The sequence below is a fragment of the Lissotriton helveticus genome, assembly GCF_964261635.1.
Source record: "Lissotriton helveticus chromosome 1_1 unlocalized genomic scaffold, aLisHel1.1 SUPER_1_unloc_43, whole genome shotgun sequence".
NCBI classification, from domain to species: domain Eukaryota; kingdom Metazoa; phylum Chordata; class Amphibia; order Caudata; family Salamandridae; genus Lissotriton; species Lissotriton helveticus.
Window position 1 is genome coordinate 557,025 of NW_027611685.1, and position 6,000 is coordinate 563,024.

Below are 6,000 nucleotides of genomic sequence, written 5' to 3' on the forward strand. Positions count from 1 at the left end.
AAAGCCCCCCATGGTCTCAGACTCTCTGTAACTCCCTCTATCATTTTCTGAGCAGAGGCAACCATCTAGCTTTATAATAATAGGATTATCCTCAGCCAAACATCTGAACACAACCTAGATGCAATCTAAGATTCTCCTCCTCGCTCGAACACCTCCAGCACCTGAGATCTCTAAGAGTCATTAACAACAAACACATACATAGCTCAAAAGCAAACGTCTTTAGGAAATAGCCAAACAATGCCAGGAATAGACTTAAAAAACAGTTTGAACGTGTTAAATTTTAATCTAACAGGCAGCTCCAACCTGCTTTCTGGGTTTAATCTGCAGCCTAACCGCTAAGAAACTGCCGCCTTCTTCTTGGGAAAGACGAAAAAAATTGAAAGTGACTTTAAGACTTCATTGTTGCAAAGGATTACTTGAACCCTCAATTCCAATTCACACAGTTTAATACACACATCACAGTTATCTCTCCCCCCCACCGTATCCAGCGCATGTTTCCTGATTCGAGCACCAGAATGCCCGCGCTGTAAACTGGCTGATGCCAGCTTCTAACATATGTTGTGGGAGTGCCCACAACTACAGGTGTCATGGCTCGACGTTACAGCCACCATAGTGGAACTCGCAGACCATACACGGTCACCTACTCCTGAATCCTGCCTGCTAGGCCTTCACCCTAAAGCAAAGGGGGGCAAACACTTACACCGGTCCATAGACCTTTCATACGTACTTTTCAAGCACCAAATAGAAATGTCTTGGAAAGCAGCCTCTGTGCCGGACACTAAGAGGCGGCTGCATGCTCTCCTGCACTGTACACGAGCAGAGGCCAACACACTACACATGCTACTCACTAGAGGAGTGGGAGAATGGATGGGGGGGGGAACTGGGATATGTATATCCTTAACATAGAAGCAAAAAAACGACATTCCACCAACATGAAGGAACTATGGGCCATATGTATCAAACTCTGATTTTGCGATTCTCAAATGCGTTTTTTTGCGAATCGCTATTTGAGAATTGCAAAATGCTATGTATGTAGGATTTGCAAATAATTTTGCGAAGCCTACATATTCCTTAATTGTGAATTGGAAATTATGCTTCGCAATTAAGGAATACCTCCCCGTTCATTCCTATGGGAATGGAGGCCCATAGGAATGAATGGGAAGAGGATCTCAATTTGCGATTCTCAATTAGAGAATCGCAAATTGAGAATGTAATTTCAAGGATGCGAGGGTGTCAAAAGGACACCCTGTTGCACCCCTAAAATATGCATGTGTGCACATGTTGCACACATACATGCCCTAAGGGCATGTATGTGTGCCACATGGAACTTTGAAAATGCAAAAAAGTGAATTTTTCAGAGAAATCGAAAATTACCATCAATTTAAAGTTGGTGGTAATTTGCGATTCCTTAAGGCCAAATTGCACTTTTTCTGTGCTTCTTACATTGCATTTAAGGAATAGCAATTTGCGATTCCTTAAATGCAATCGCAAAATAGGGAATCGCACATTTTGCAATTCCTTATTGTGCGTGGCAGTTTTTCTTTCATATATACCACTGTGCCCAATTGCGATTGCAAACACCGAAATTCTGCGATTTTTGGCATTTGCAATCGCAATTTGTAATGATACATATGGCCCTATGTCTGGGACCACATGAATGCATAATTTCTGTACAATTGTACCGAAGTATGATGTATATCCTCCTGTTCATGTGATCTCTGTTCCCCTGTCGACGGTGGGGCCGGGAGCCGCACCGGCAGATGGCATGGATTACACATCATGTTGATCGTCCCTTATGTCATCCCTACAGCATTCCCCTTACACCTACTTCCTTATAATTTATTGGGATGTACGACGGTACAACGCGTGGTATTACCACGCGTACCGTTACAACGCATCTTTTACAATGCAAGTCATTACCACGACTTGCGCTGTAGGGGTGCGGACTTAGGAATAGTTAAATTTACTATTCCAACACCAGCCTACGTACAGTAGGGATGGTGTTGGAATAGTAAATCTACTATTCCTTATCCTTGAGCGCCCTCCAGTGCAAGTCGTGGTTACGACTTGCGTTGTAAAAGACGCGTTGTAACGGTACTGCGGGGTAACATCCGTGTTGTAAAGGATGTTCCCCAATTTATTGTTTTATTGACGCACTGTCTGCGATTAGGATTGGCATGTTTTATAGTCCTCACCGTCCTCCTCACCTTGTGATCACCCTTTACCTTAGTAGATCTTGCTCTGACACTGATGTAAATGGCAATGCTGCTGAACCATGATGTGTTTACATATGTCACACATATTATGTCATTGATGCTCCCTGTAACCTGTATCCCTCAATGAGTTTCTTCTTATTGATGTTTTAAAAGAATAAAAAATAAATAAAAATAAACTTTTGCCACCTGCAATCAAATATTTGTGAGATAATGAGCTGCAGACATATATCCATCCTGCACATCCCGGGACTAGACTGCTGGAAAGCGATCAATGGGAAATGAGATAGGTTTGGAGGTGAGCAAAACAATGAAACATTACCTGAAAGAGCACAGTCAAAAAAGAGAGTTAGGAGAATATAGATGGATATTAGAAATGCAATTATTGTTTCCTAAAACCAAGATAGCCGGGAGTTGCCACTTTGGCCTTCACTAAACATCTCTTCTATACGAATTGAAACTTTAAGCAGAATGAAAGCCATAATTTTGCAAAAAACTGTGCCTCTGACCTCGGCCAAAGAAACCTATGATCTGCAAGTCGCAAGGACTTCTGCAGAGTTACATGCCCTCTTAACTACAAATTGCCCTATACATTTCACAGAAATGTTAAGTCGTATCTTTAACATGTCTGATACGAGTGGTATTGTATATGTACTTAAGACCGTATTTTCTAGACTGTTAGCACCTTTTGAAGCAGTCCTAGTAATATTTCCAAAGTTTGTGCACTCTGTGTTTGGCGGATTGACTCTCATTTTGGGACTCGCTGCAGGAATACTATTTTTGCTGCTATTGCTAGAACTCTACTGGCGATGAAGTGTCGTGAGCGCATCGTTCAAATTTTGGGACTACCTCGTCTAAGAGAATTAAATACCACATGGTTTCTGTCATTCAGACCAATTTGGCAAGATTGCAGCTTACCTGTTCTACGCTGCATGCTATGCGGAGAAGAATACGTGTTAGACGCATGTCTCACACTCCCATCAGTCATGCCAACGGATGTTGATACTTTGCTTGAACCAGAAACGGCCCATGCACTGTGTGGTCTCCAGCGGCTTCTGATTCTGATGACGGCATTCATTGAGATCTCAAAGACGCAAGTCCTACTGCTGTAATTCATTAATTTATATCTTGTGTTTTGATTAACTTGGACATATTATATTTGTCAATCTGTAACTTGGAAGATGTTTTTCTTTTATAAAACCGAATAAAGTTTGTTGATAATAATCACTAGGAGATTCATTTACAGGGTAGCATGGTATCCCTCACAATTACTCCAGGAGTCACAGTCCACACAATGTACATGCTTTGTTCCCCCTACTTCCAACCTTACATGTACCCCTAATCACCTGCCCAAACCTCTCTCTGCTGACGCCAATGTGGTCCTCCATCATCCCACAGACCATATTTTTGGCTGCTTTGAAACTGCCCATACAATAAAAATGGTGCAGTTGCAAATACATATCAACTACCATTTGTTGTGTTTGAAATATTTTATTGAATAATAAAACCTAATAAACATAAGCTCATTATTAAAGCAAAACAAAACATCAGTTGCCATACACATAAGAGACAAATGTAATACATAAAAATCAACATACTGTAATACAGCAAAGTTATGTAGAACACAATTCCTAATTCCGGGCAATCTTTAAAGTTCAACCATAGAAACGTTCACAAGAACAGGAAAGGAAAGAAAGAAGGTAGGATACAGGGATTTCATTAATGTAATGCTTCCTACATATAGAAAAACAAATACTAATGATTTTGCTTAAGCAATAAAGTCCTCACATTAAAATACTAAGAGAAATATATTGAACAATGAACATTTCATATGTAATTAGAATTCAATTTGAATATTTTAACCTCCTCAGCATTATTTGAGTCATGATTACAACCTGAATGCTTTCTGGGAAGGAACCACCTCATGGGGTTCAAAATCACATCTTTTCCAACAATAGGATTCAAATGATAAACTTGAATTTCAATTCAATTTATTGATTTAGGCCATTTTGGAGATCAACAATTTGAAATATATACAAAATCCATACACTTTTGTAAAATTGTCTCCTAAACTTGAATTCCATCCACTTTTTGATTAAAAACTTACCATTCCAGCAAGCATCACAATACCACTTCCCAATTAGTGATAATTTTTCGGCTGGCAACAACAATAAATATGTTTAGAATGTTATCTTCGAAAGCAAAAACATACCATTTCTGAATCATGGTGCACAATAAAATGTAGGAACAGAAGGGCATCTGTTGGTGTAGCATTCATTAAGGTTTGACCAGGCTTGAAACTAGAATTTCTGATTTTGTGGACATTTCAATGCCATATTTTTGAAAGAATTCTAACAGACCCAGCATGAGCTCCGTGAAAAATAGAAGATGACTGAATTTTACTTAGAGAAAATGTGCTGATAAGTAATCTATTGATGTAAAATACAGTGGTCAGGCAATGCTTGTGGATCTAATCGATTCAGATTTTAACTCCATAGTTTGTTCAATAAATTGACTGAGCATAATACTTGAAGGTCCATCTCTCAGATCAGTTCTATTACAGTTTTAGTTGCGATAACACTAATAGAGATCATTGATAAATAGATTTTAAAAGCCATAGGTGGAATTGATCCTTGGTCTAAATCTAGATGTGAAATAATTTCTATTAAAAAAAAGAAGACTATAAACTAACTAAGCTAGACGTGACTTTATTACTGGTTAATTAAAAGTTTCTGTAGGTTTAGTATATATAAACAACTCCTTTTTTCTATGGTGTGTCATAAAATTGATGCTCAAAATTTGGGTAAGAGTACACAACGTCAAAAAATTCAATACTGCTTTTAGATCAATTTATTTTTGAAAGCTTGAAGTGAATGACAATTTAAAGTGGCATTTGCTTATGAGTAGGCGCTAATGACTATTGCAGGATGACAATGTAGTTAGCATTTTTTGTATAAGATGTGTTAAAAGTATTGGTAGGGAAAATGGCTATTTTGGCCAAAGGCTCCCTATATGCATGCTAGTTTAAATTTGTAAACAGAATCACAATTTTTTATGTGGTACAGTGTATTGTTAGATGAATCTGTTTTACCCTTCTGATAAGCAAGGGATGACGATGAACCGTTTTTTTGTCCTTGGTTTTAAATGGATTCAGGTTGGAACAGACGAGGTGTTGGTTGACTTTGCCTCAGATAATGGTTGTTTCCCGTATGCTGCTTTCATGCGCCTTAAATCCCTTCAGTGGAAGAGGCGGCTGCATGCCTGCATATCAGGCCAGATCAGTACTTGGCTGTTTCGGTTCACAGGTGGGGCTAGAATAGAAGCTGTTAAGGGCAGGGGCTTAAATTCCGATTGGTGCAGCAGGTGCAGTGGCACCAGGTCCCACATGCCTTAAAGGCCCACTGACCCCTGATAACTGTTGTTTGTCACAGTTCAAACAGAGGCCTGAGGGGCCCACAGAATAATGATTATTGCGTTTTTCCACAATCCAAATAAACGGCAGAGGTCACATTTCCTTTCTTGCCTTGGGGCCCAGGGCACACTGGCTAGGCCACTGGTTAAGGATGGAGTGGGAAGAGGAGGCGAGACAGGTGGAATATTTAAACAGCTCGACGATGACTTCATTCCTGGGTATTACAGTATTCATTGCAATTAAAGACTGAAGCAGGAATAGATCTCGTAATATAGGGAGGCCAATGTACAAATGCAGTTCGATTAGCGGCTGCCTTTTAACCTCTCACTTATCACCTCTCCTAATTTACAGTTTTATATTAGATGCAGACATAAA